The following is a 13,725-nucleotide window of genomic DNA, read 5'->3' on the forward strand; positions in this document are numbered from 1 at the left end:
AAGCCCTGATAAGTGCTTAGGTGTTTTTCAAGGGGACTAACCAGGAGGATGTCAGGGAGAAGGGAAAGCATATGCAAAGTCGTGGAGGCAAGATAAAGTTGAGGGTCTGGGGAGATTTGACTAGCTCCATGTAGCTGGAGGTTTCTATTTATGTCTCGTATTAGAGGTAGACAGTGCTGGAAAGGGACTGGAGCCCTATGAAGCTGTGGTTTATTAAATCAGACTCTGTTACTCTTTGTCATCCTTCTTTCCACTGCCTATCACCTTTTCTCTCTTGCAAGTCCTTTCCTTGTTCTGCTTGCTGTCTTTATCTTGCAGATGGCTATTCATGGATCTGTGTATTTTGTTAAGACTTTGCCCCTCTGTATTTATGCCTGCATCCTGTAACTAATCCCAAAGGCAAAATCAAGTTAATCCTTGTTGCTTAAACATCTCCTATCCAACATACCTTGTAGTAGCAAATCTCACCTCTACCGTAGGACTCCCTCATTCCTCAGAATCTTAGTCTTGAAAACTCATTGATCCTCAGACTTGAACTTCTGCATTATATTTCTAGATATGGCCTTGGTTTCCTCTTGACCAAATTTATATTCTTATGCCATCCACCCAATCTGTCTTGAGTAAGTAACCCTTTTGGACTGACCTGTCCCAGAACGCCTATTTTGGTTCCGCTGAGGAATGGAGGAGGCTTTCACCCTGCCCTTGTTCTCTGGGGGCAGTTAATTTCGTGCCTATACCCCTCAGTGACTCATCCTCCCTGACAGGTGATTGGAAGTCTGAGATGCTGAGCATGGAACTGGGACAGACATAAAATTGAGACGGTACTTGTTTTATCATCTGCAGTCCTGCATCCTCATAGAGACAGTAGAAGAGCAGCATTGATAAAAGAAATAAAGTGAGGACAGTCAGGCATTCAAAAGAGATGTGAAACTCTAAGATGCTAGACAGAGAGAGAGTCCAAGTAGAGGCAGGAGGCAGAGCCTGGGAAAACCATGTGAGTACAAGAGAGGTCAAAGACAAGGTGGAAGGAAACAAGCGAATTTTTATGAGGCGATGTCCTGGTCAGAACATTGAAGGCAGCTAGGGAAGATGGACACTGTGCCATCCAAAATCACTTGGGAGCTCTGGAAAATGGTCAGGAGTCCTGGAGACCATCCAAACAGTACAAGTTACTAACCGTGTGCAACTCCCTTTTAAGGAAATGTCCTCGAGGCAGTATGATTGCAAAAGCGTATTCAGACTTGGAGATAGAAGCAAGCATTGTGGTTCAGGTCATGTGACCTTGGACAAAGCAAGTCACCTTTCTGAGTCTTAGCTTCTTACATGTTAAATGTAGGAGGGGAAAAAAAAAAAAAACAATAAAAAACAACAACTTTCCTGCCCTGGGTATCCAACAAATCTTTAGAAACAAAGTAAAATAATGCATGTGAAAGCACTTAATTAAGCTGTAAAGCCAATATTAATGGAGCAAATTATAATCATTAATTCGATTTCACAGAGGAAGAAATGTTAACAATAGAATGTGCTTGCTATTTCAAGGGTTTGCCGTTCAGTGGGAACAGGGAAATATCAAGAACGGAGGTCTGACCTAGGGATTAAATTGCCAATTCATTCCACCTTCCTTTCAGGGTTCTTATGACAATTAACTTGCCAAGTTTCAACCACAAGGCTATATGTTTGTTAGATCATGTGGGTAAATGTGGTTTATTCTGATTATTTGTTTGTATAACATGATTAGTGCAGTGCTTCATTTATTATGCTGACCCAAATTCAACCTGTCAGGAGGCTCCACAGAACACAGAAGTGTAAAAATACTCTAAACGCAAGCGATTTTTAGAAGAGAAGAACACTAAGCTCACTTCCTCCCCAGCAGATCTTGGGGGCGATCACCTTGGCCCTCGCACAGAGTGGTACTCATCCTGATCACAGGCCCGACCCTTTCTAAAGGCTTGAAGAACCTTCTGAAATGTCAAAGGAATATTCCTATGAACTAATGACAGCTTTAATATTTAATGTACTTTAATTATTCTAATTAATTGGAAGTTGGTATTCAGTGCCCTAATTCAAACTAGATCATTTGCCCAAACAAATCACTCATTTTCTGAGTATACTGAGTAACTAAATATATATTGAACTCTCGCCTTCAATGCTTCTCTCTCACAATTACAAATAATATGCTAAGTTCAGGCACTAAGGTGTAGAATCATTATAATTAGCTAAATTCACAGTTTTCTAAGTCATAAGTCAGCCCTCCAGGTGAGGCTTCCTTCTTCTTCAGCCTCATTTCTCCCCTTTGCCACCACATACTCTGTGTTTCAGCCATGCAGACAATTTGCAGTTCCCCAAAGGTATCATCCGTTCAATAATTCTGTGCCTTTGTATATGCATCCTCCCCACAGCTTCAAGCCTAGTTCAATCTTTGTTCATCAGGGAAGCTCCTACTCATGCTTCAAAACTCATGGCATACATTATGTCCTTGGTGAAGCCTTCCCAAATTTCCATTAGATAGTACATGCCCTCTTCCTCTCTGCCCTCACTGTTCCTCCCTGGGAGTTACTGGCTGTGGCCCTCAAATGGCTACAAGCTTCTTGGGGGAGAGAAGAATGATTTGTTCATGTTCACATTTCCTTTTCCTAGCCCGTGGTCTGGCACAAAGTAGACCTCCAAAAATCTTGTGGGACCAAGGAATGCAAGAAGTCTCCCCTAGTCTGGTTCATTTGCGTGAAGGAGCCTCACTCTCTCAGTCCCCTGTTTCAAATACTTCCTGATATAAAATATCAGGAAAACAGGTTTTTTCTTAAGACAAATGGGCATGGATTATGAAAATGTTATGCAATATTAGGCAAATGCTACGCTGTTTCCTGCAGGAACTGTCCATGTATACAACTTTCAGACAGTTCAGCAGTGAAGCTTTTGTTGCAGGTGGATGGGGCTGGTGGATGGGACTATGACAGTCAGCTTCTTTAGGGGATGAACTTTGCTTGTCCCTGAGCTTCACTCCAACTGGAGGAGGTAAGACTGTTTATCAGGACCTTTTCTTTGTGCCATAGCAACCTAATTGCTCTCCCTGATCGTTAAAAGGAGAGACACAGGAAATCAGCTTCCTTTCTCCTTCCTATTTGTAAGAATCTTTTGACTGAAACTAAGCTAACAGACTTGAGTTGAATGCAGGTGAAATTGAGGGGACTTCAGCTGTTAGAAACAAATAGAATGATGTTAAATGCCATTGATGATGAGGGGATTGAAGAGTTCACTGGGAAAGAGACAGAAGAAGAAGTAATTCTCTGTGGATGGGTGTAAATCAAAATGATAATCTAGAGTTGCAGCTGAGAATTGACAAATAAATGTGTGGTCATGAGAGATAGCTAATTCCAGGGAAGGAGAGGGGTGTGTGTGGCGGAGGCGGTGGGGGGGCGGGGGGAGAGAGAGAGAGACAGAGAGAGAGACAGAGAGAGACAGAGAGAGAGAGAGAGAGGGAGAGACAGAGAGAGAGAAAATTACATGGAGTGATAAATGCAACAAGGGACACATCCTACTTTCTGCAGCAACAATAAAGAGAGCATTAGAGAGAAACAAATCATGGTATGTCCATTCAATGACTGCTATGTGGCCACCAAAAATAAGTCAGATCTATGCGCTTGGACGTGGTGTGATGTCCAGCAGGTGTTCATAAGTGAAAAATTATGGAGGACAATGATTGGCAACACTTTTTATAATAATTACCTCACAAGATTGAGAAGGTGGGAAACATTTCTCACTTCATTTTATACACATTATATTGTTTAATATGTATTGTTTAAAATGTTTGCAATGAGCCAGACTGATACATTTTTAAAGAAAGAATGACTGAAGGTGGGAATGTAAATGAGAGAATGAGAAAAGAGAATGAAGGAAGCAGAACACAGATCCCAAGAATATGATCAAGGTGTGACACTCTTTACAGGTAGGACTAATGATTTTCTCTGTCATGTTTGAAGGTGCCATTGATATTGTGCTAGGGAAATAAATAGTCTATATATTTTGAGTCATCCTGAATAAGTTATGTTGCTAATAATATACTAGGTTTCTAGTTAAACATTGAACTTTTAGCAGGTTTAATATAATTTTATTAAAGAGGGGCACTGGGGAAGGAAGGAGGGTACATTTGGGAACTTAGTTTAATTTTTTAAAAAGGAAAAAAGAGCTGGACTCCCAGAACCATAGGGCATGCAGAGAAACTTGGACAGGTTTCAGAGAATCACAGAGACACAAGGGTTGGGCTAGGAGAGGAAGGGACCAGGAGATTAAAAATAAAACTCTTTTATAAATATCATATCTTATAATCTGCATAATACTTCATCACCTGGGTGTCTTGTTAGACACTTAGGTGGTTTTTCTAAGATTTTTTGGCATGTGTTTATAGGTTCTAGAGAATAGGTATTGAAAATATTTTCAGAGAAGAGAATGAATATATCAAACCTTAGATGTTTCAAGTAAAAAAGCCCACCCAAATTATAAGATCTTACTTATTTTCTACTCATTTATTTCTAATAAGTCTATGAAGCTCAATTATGACTGTTACTGTATAATTTAAGACACCCTGTATATCCTTCAAATCTCATATCAAAGAAAAAATCTCAGGGATGGTGGGGTCTTTAATTGGGTGGTAGAAAATGTGGCTGAATTAGAGATGGCAAACTCAGAAAAAGAAAGCAGTTTATTCTAAGTGACACAGATAATTGATGATATAGCCCAGATTTAAATCTGAGTCTATCTCACCAAAGCTATACTCTTAAGAAAAAACAAATTTTGTCTGAATAGAAAAGTATTGCATGCTTTAATTAGAGCCTCACATATCCATTTACACTTTCTAAAAGGGTCATCTTATAGAACTGACAAAGTAGTGACTTCTCTGTGACAAGATGTGACTGGTACCAAAAAGTGCCTAACTCAGAGATTGCCATGAAAATAGAGGTGTCCACTCTGTTGGATATTGAGAGAAAGACAGATACATGGTAGACAGAAACATGGCCCCCATACCAAAGATGTCGATATGCTAACTTACATATCAAAAGGGACTTTGTAGATATGAATAAATTAAGGATCTTGAGATGGGGAGACTATCCTGGATTATCTGGGTGGGCCCAATGTGACTGTAAGTGTCCTTATTGGAGAGAGGGAGGAGAATCAGAGTCGGAAAAGGAGATGTGATAACAGGAGTAGAATATCAATGTCCAAGAGATTGGACTATGCTGTACTGCTGGTATTGAAGCTGGAGGAGGGGCCAGGATCTGAAGAATGTGGGCAGCCTCTAGAAGCTGGAAAAGGCAGGAAATGGATTCTTCCCAAGAGCCCTCAGAAAGGAGTGCAGACTTGCTAACCCCTTAATTTAGGCCAGTGAGACGAATTTTGGATTTCTGACCTCTAGAACTATAATATAGTTTGTGTTGTCTTAAGCTACTAAATTTGTAGTAACTTTGTTGCAGCTTGATAGAAAACTACAACAAATTGTAATAGGCTCTTCTAGGTGAACTTGATGTTTCAAGGGATCAGTGTCAGTGGGGAATAGGAGTAGGAAAACTGGAAAATGTTGCTGATTAAGAGATGGCAGAACCACTGATGGTGGAAGGGTCTCAGAGTTTGACTTCGAGATGTATGGATGGTGACTTGTCCTTTTTCATCATTCTTCCTTAATCTCAGGCCCAAGGAAAAAGCAGTGTAATCAGAACAACACACATGTAGCAATATGTTCACTTTATCACACAGAGTATTTTCTGCATATTGCAGACATTTTTTAAAGAATAATTTCAGTAAGGCCTTATCCTTCCGTATTTTCACCACTCTGAGTTGCTCAAACCTTTGTAAATTTTCAAGGACAAATTTAACTGCAAATAATAAATTATTTAAAACCTACAGAAAAAGGCTTTCTGAACCAATTCCCACGGAGCAGACATTTCCTGAATCTCAATCTTCCATCATCTTCCAGAAGATGCAAAAGAAGAAGTTGGGCAAGTCACATAATTTCCCTGGAGTTCTTGTTTTGTGAAATTATGCCTGATTCATTGAGACAGGCAGAGAATGTTGAATCTTAAATCTGGAAGGAACCCCAGAGATGGAAGTAGCCCAGATTTCTCATTTTATGTATGAGAAAACTGGATTAGTTACTTCAGTTGCTTGCCCAAGATTTCACATTGCATTGCCCTCTGCCTGTGCCCCTAAATGCACAACATACTGGGCTCTGTACTAGACAGTAGTGATGCAGAAGTGACAGATTTTTTTGTCCTTAAGAATTTTATAATCTAGGAAGGAAGACAGACAAATAACGTACATATATAATTTATTTTGTAAATACAATGATAGAAGTAAGCATGAAGAATTGGTTAGGCTTGGAGGAGGGGCACATAGTCCAGACGGGCAGGACTCATCATGGATACTCATTGATTTGTAAAACAAAACCTTTTACTGACTTGTTTTTATTTTACAAAAATAATTGTGTCCTTAGTCAGTTGTTTTTAAAATACTGTCAATAAAATGAAGAAAGTAAAAATTGTCCATAATCATATCATCCAGAGATAACTCTTCTTAACATTGTCTTATATATCCTAATATAGAAATATTACATCTACATAGATATATACACACAATCATGCATATATGTATATATTTCTAGTCTCTCTCAATATATGTATAATTTTAATGTATATATATATGCATGCTGCTGCTATTTGTCACTTAGCAAATCACAAATATCTTATTTTAAAATCACTGAATATCAGAGTTAGAATAAATATACTAAATACCATCTTGTCCAACTGCCAAATAAATAATTTTTACAAATTTTTGAATAGTTTAAGATTTACAGAAAAATTGCAAAGATAGTACAGAGTTCCCCATATCCACTTTCCTCTATTATTAACATCTTACATTAGTATGGTAATTTATTACAATTAATAAATCAATATTGATACATCACTATTAACTACCTTATTAACTAGTCTGTACCTTTGTTTCCTTAGTTTTTGCCTACTGTTCTTTTTCTGTTCCATGATCCCATCCAAGATACCACATTACATTTAGTTTTCACATCTTCTTAGGTTCCTCTTAACTGTTATAGTTTCTGAGAATTTCCTTGTGTTTGGTAACCTTGACATTTTTGAAGAATATTGATCAAATATTTTGTAGAGTGTCCTTCAGCTGCGATTTGTCTGGTATTTTTCTTATAATCAGACTGGAGTTATGGGCGTGAGGGAGGAAGGTCACAGAGGTAAAATAGCATTCTCATCGCATTGTATCAAGGGTGCGAACTATCAACATGACATGACTGTTGATGTTAACCTTGATCACCTGGTTCAGGTATTGTTTGTCAGGTTTCTTATCTGTAAAGTTACTCCCTCCCACCTTTCCATACTTTATTATTTGGAAGAGAGTCACTATGCTAAGCCCACACTCAAGGAGTAAGAAGTTAGAAAAGTGTAGTATCTAAATAAATTATTTGGAATTCTTCTGCACAGGAGATTTTTCTATTCTCCCACAGTTATTTATTTATATAAATCACGTATTTATATGAGTATGGACTCGTGGATATTTATTTTAAATTTTGGGTTATAATCCAATACTGCTTTATGTATCGTGTGCTCAAATTGTACCAGCTTGGGCCGTCAGGAGCTTTTTCAGCTGGCTTTTGTCTCTTTGACATACCACATCATTGTGTGTGTGTGTGTGTGTGTGTGTGTGCGCGCGCGCGTGTGTGTGTGTGTGTGTGTGCGTATTTAGCACTTCATTACTTTAAGATGTTACGAGTTTATCATTTATAGTTCAATAATCTCTCAAGGTGCATTGGTTCCTTTTACAGGAGAATGATATATTAGAAACCAAGATCTGGGAACTATACATGCTTATTACTACTGGGTGTTTTGCTTCTAGGCCCTCTCAGCTGACAGAGGGAGAAAATATATATGTGTATGCTAACTCATCTATATAAACATATGTATAAATGTTTCCATATGTAACTATCTGTATGTATATTAAGCTACCCATGAGTTAATACTGTTGTTCTCAACTCTAATCCATTACCACCTGGGTTGTTCTAGCCTCTTCCCCTTGTTTATTTGTAAATTTCCACTCCAACTGTGAGAAACCTGGCTCTCACATTGTTTGTTTCTTTTCCCTTTTATTTTCACTTAGCCTGGCTAAAGAGTTATCCCTTTTATTGATCTTTTCAAATAACCAGTTTTTGGTTTCATTGATTTTTCTCTATTGTTTTCCTGTTTTTCAATTTCATTGATTTTTGCTCTTATTTTTATTATTTCTTTTCTTCTGCTTGCTTTAAGCTTACATTGCTTAGATTATAGATCTTTATTATTTTCTAAAATATGTATTTAATACTATAAATTTCCTTCTAAGCACTGCTTTTGCTACGTCTTACAAATTTTGATAATTGTGGTAAGTTGTATTTTCATTTAGTTCAAAATATTTTTAAACCTAAGATTTCTTCTTTAACCCAGGTGTTATTTAGAATTGTGTTGTTTAATCTTCAAATATTTTGAGATTTTATAGTTATGTTTCTGTTACTGATTTCTAGTTTGATTCTATTGTGGCGTGAAAACACACTTTATGTGATTTCTAGTCTTACAAATTTATTAAGGTACATTTTATGACCCGGAATGTGGTCAACTTTGTTGAATGTTCTATGTGAGCTTGAGAAGAATATGTATTCTCCTATAGTTGAATGAAATTTTCTGTACATTTCAACAGGATCAAGTTGGTTAATAGTGCTGTTCAGGTCATCAGTACCCTCACTGATTTTCTGCCTGCTTTGTGTATCAATTACTGAAAGAGGGGTGGTGAAATCTCCAACTATAATAGTGGATTTGCCTATTTCTCCTTTCAGTTGTATCAATTTTCACCTCGTGTATGTTTATGCTCTTGTGTTAAGGGCATATGTTACCTGGTCCAAGCTCTACTGCTCACTGCATGACAGGCCAATAAATCAAGAGACAAGTTGTTGGGGCAAAGGATAGCGATTTTATTTAGGATGGCAGCAGACCAAGAAGGTGGTGGACTAGTGAACCATCTCACCTGAGTTAGAAGTGAGGCTTCTTTTATACTAAAAGAGGAGAGGGTGTGGCTGGTTGTTTCAGACATCTTGGTGCCAGCCAGACTCTGGAGGGGATGTGATAATTCTTTGTTCTTACAGCTGTCCACATAGGTCTGATCACAATGTTCCTAAAAACCTTCAAAAAGACAAATGTTATTTTCTGTTCTGCAACTTTTTATCTCTACATGAATGAAAAGTGTTATGCCTTTAAAGGTCAAGCCTGGGAGGCAGAGCCTTGAGAAAGGGTTATTATGTATATTCCAGGCTATAGGCAACATTATTTTACTGTTTGAAGAGAGAAAGGTGCAGAGCCATCATGACTAAGCACAGGCCATAGAGCACAAAGGTTAGAACTAAAGGAATTGAGCCAATATGGAGTCAGATTTGTTCTCTGTTACACATACACATTTAGAATTGTTATGTCTTCTGGAGAATTTATACCTTTATCATTACATAATGCCGATATTTACCCCTGATAATCTTCCTTGTTCTAAAGTCTGCTTTGTTTCAAGTGAATATAGCTAATCCAGCTTTCTTTTGATTAGTGTGGTGTATCTTTCTCCATCCTTTTTACTTTTAATCTATCTGAGTGTTTATATTTAAAATGGATTTCTTGTTGATAACATCAAATTGGGGGTTGTTGTTTTTTAACCCACTCTGACAATCTCTGTCTTTTAATTGCTGTATTTTGAGCATTCACATTTAAAGTGATTATTGATATAATTGGCATAATGTCTCTATGTTATGCCTACTATGTCTGTAATTGTTTTCTATTTGTTGCATTTGTTCTTTGTTTCTTTTTTCCCCGCTTTTTTTCTGTTTCCTCTGGTTTTATTGAGCATTTTATATGACTATTCTATTTTCTCTTTTAGCATGTTGTATACTTATTTTAAAACATACTTAGTGGTTTCCTTAGAGTTTACACTACTCATGTTTAACTAATCTAAAGTCACCTTTAAATAACATTATGCCACCTCTCATGCAGTGCAGGTAACTTATAATGGGGTATTCCCACTTCCTCTCTCCCATCCTTTGATATTATATTTTATTTCACTTATTCATATACTTTAATCATCCAATACATTGCTACTACTATTACTGCAAGCAGTTATAGTTTACATAAATTAAGAATAGGAAAAATAAAAAATTTTATTTTACATGTATATATTCCTTCTTCAATGTTTCTCCTTTCTTTTGTAGATCTAAATTTCTGACCTGTTGCATTTTCCTTCTACCTGAAGAAAAATTTTTAACATATCGATAGTAGGGTAGTCCTGCTAGTGATTCTCTTAATTTTTGTGTTTCTGAGAATACGTTTATTTCTTCTTCACATTTGAAGGATAATTTCATTGGTTATAAAATTCTAATTTGATGGGAGGTTTTCATTCAATATTTGAAATATTTTACTTCACTCTCTTCTTGCTTTTATGGCTGGTGAGAAGTCCACTGTAATTCTTATCCTTGTTTCTTTATAAGTACATCTCCCCAAGCCCCCCAGCTTCTTGCAAACTTTTCTCTTTGTTTTTGGTTTTCTATAATTTGAAAATAATATACCTAGTTACAGTTTTCTAGTATTTATCCTACTTAGTGCTTTCTAAATGTCGTAAATCTGTGGAGTCTGTCATTATTTCATTTGATTTTCAGTTTGGGAAGTTTCTACTGACCTTTTTTTTTTTTTTTTTTTTTTGCGGTACACGGGCGTCTCACTGTTGTGGCCTCTCCCGTTGCGGAGCACAGGCTCCAGACACGCAGGCCCAGTGGCCATGGCTCACAGGCCCAGCCGCTCTGCGGCATGTGGGATCTTCCCAGACCGGGGCACGAACCCGTGTCCCCTGCATCAGCAGGCGGACTCTCAACCACTGCGCCACCAGGGAAGCCCCACTACTGACCTATTTTTAAGGTCACTGATTCTTTTCATGGCTGTGTGAGTCTTCTTCATTTTTGTTATAGCATTTTTGATTTCTAGACTTGCCTTTAGATTTTTTTCTTAGAGTTTCCATCTCTCTGCTTATATTACCCATCTTTCCTTGCATGCTATATACTTTTTCCATTAGACCCTTAACATATTAATCATAGTTATTTTACATTTCTTATCTGATAATTCCAACATTTGTATCATTGATTTTGGTTCTGATAATTGTTTTACCTCTTTAGACTGTGTTTTTTCTTCCCTTGTAATGTTTTGTTGAAAGTAATACATGTTGTATCAGGTAATAAGAACTGAAGTAAATAGCCTTTAGTGTAAGAATTTATGTTATTTGACCAGAGATTGGGCTGTATTTAATGTTAGCTATGGCTATAGATGCCAGAGGCTTTCAAATTCCTCTAGTGTCTTGGTTTTTTGTCTCGCATCTTGACTTTGATTTTCCCCAAGTACTCCTCAGAGAGAGAGAAAGAGAGGAGAGGGAGAAAGAGAGAGAGAGATTGTAGATTTTTAAGTTGTAATCCACTATGATTATATCAGAACTCTGTTGGTATGTCAGTAGAATGTGTGGGAGAGGATGCATTCTGCAATCTTCTGATTAGATCTCGGTGTTTTAGTGGGTCTCTGTGTTGGGGCTGAGACTTTCACAAGTGTTTCTCCAGTAGTATATAGCTTCTTCCTTTCTGCCCCTATTGCCATACCTGGCAGCAGCATTCCCAGTCTATTTCCTTGAAGCCCTGACCCCTATTGACTATGTTTTTTCTTAGGTGAGACAAGAAATCTAAAGTGGTCTAGAGTAGGAGGAATGCTTTTCCACAACTGGGGTGAGGTTCTGGCAAAATATTTTCTCTTGGAGAACAGGCCTTTGTTATGGAGAAGGATCTGAGCATATTTCACAATGCTTACTCTTCCCCTACTGCTCCCAGAGCCATGAGAGTCTCTTTCTTGCATCCTCACTGTGAGAACCTGTTGGGTTTCCTGAAGGTAAAGTTCACAAAAATGGGAGAGATTCTCTTGGACCGCATCCTTTAGAGATCTTAGGTGCTGTCCAACTGTGCCATATTCACTGTGCTCATGGTGTGGAATAGTAGGGTTTTTTACTTACTAACTCTATAAGGTTTGTTGATGTAAATGGTAGTTGTAAGGGTGTTGGTTCTTCTTGAGCCACTGAGTAGCCCTTTGGATTAAAATGGCTTGGGGCTATTAGCCTAGGCAATACTGAGTACGTTCTAGGTTAGGAGATCCACGAAGGGAATATGACAATGGACAGTGTAGGAAGTACATGTTAGTAATATATCAACTATTCAGTTATGCTGAAATTGTTGCGTACCCAAGACAGTGTAGAGACAAGATGATGAGTCCACTCACTCTTTTCAATGAGATGTCCCTGGGTATTTGGTACTCTCCCTTACAACCAAACATTGTGGGGCTTTGTAGAGAAAGGGGCAAAATCAGTGCCCACTTCCTCTATTACTGTCAAGTAATCCTGTTCAGTTTATCGGACATTTACTGAGCAGTTATTTATTTCCTATGAGCAAGATAACTGGGAATAGTGTCCAGCTGCCTGGTGTGGTCTCGAAAACTTCAAGTATACCATTAGTTTGCATTCTGAGGGCATTTTATGCCTCAGTTAGAGCAATGAGCAATGCACAGCATATGCCACTGTTTTGAGTCATGGCTAGTGGTCCCATTTTAGGATTAAAGACTAGAGAGCTGCCTCCATTTTGTTACTTTTCTATATGGTCAGATTTAACATATTCATTGTTAAAAAGCAATTTCAGTTCCTTACTGACTTTCATCTACTCTGTAGAGTGGGTAAGTCATTAAAATGTATATTTTTCCCCGTGGGGATCAGTAAAGAGAGGTAGTATAGAAAGTTTTTTTGTTGCCAGTAATAATGCAACGCATAAACTTTTAAAATATATCTTGAATTGCTGTTTTTCTAAAAAAACTTCATTCATCTATTCTCTGTTATCTTAGGCTATTTTACATGATATTTTAATTTTTGTTTATATCTCTATCCCCATCCTAAAAAAGAGCCCTTAATTCAAGGAGAATGTCTCATTTTTATATCTATAGTACCTAGAAGAATGCCAGCCCAGAGAGCCTGCTCAATAAATACTCATTGAGATGAAATTAAAATGAGTAAGATTCTAGTTAAATTTGAAATCCGGCCTAGATTTCATTACTGAGCTCTAGACCTATATATCCAAACTCCCTGCATAGTTATTATCATTAGAGTCATCATTATACATACAATCTCAAAGCATCCAAAGATGATTGTATTAAGTTTACAGGCCACTTTTATGCATTATTGCCGTGAACCCTACAAGATTTCTGTGAGAGGAGCATCTGTAAAATAAGTATCTACATTTTACTGATGAGAATACTCAGATTCAGAAATTGAGGCCTGCCCATTGTCTCACAGGTAGTAAACATTGGAGCCAGAGCTGGAACTAAGCACCTGGGGCTCTAAGTCCTAAGCAATTTATGTCTTTCCTTTGTCTAATACAGAGTTTTTTTTCAATCTCAATGCTCTTGATATTTGGGACTGAAAAGTTCTTTGTGACAGGGGGAGTGCTCTGTGTATTATAGCATGCTTAACACTATCCTTGGCCTCTACCCATAAGACACTAGTAGCATCACCCATCCCACTGTGACAACCAAAGTGTCCTCAGACATTGGCAAAGGTCCCCTTGGGGGCAAAATAAATTCCATTTAAGAA

Source organism: Monodon monoceros, unplaced genomic scaffold, assembly GCF_005190385.1.
Source record: "Monodon monoceros isolate NGI ecotype Baffin Bay Population unplaced genomic scaffold, NGI_Narwhal_1 Super_Scaffold_2, whole genome shotgun sequence".
NCBI classification, from domain to species: Eukaryota; Metazoa; Chordata; class Mammalia; order Artiodactyla; family Monodontidae; genus Monodon; species Monodon monoceros.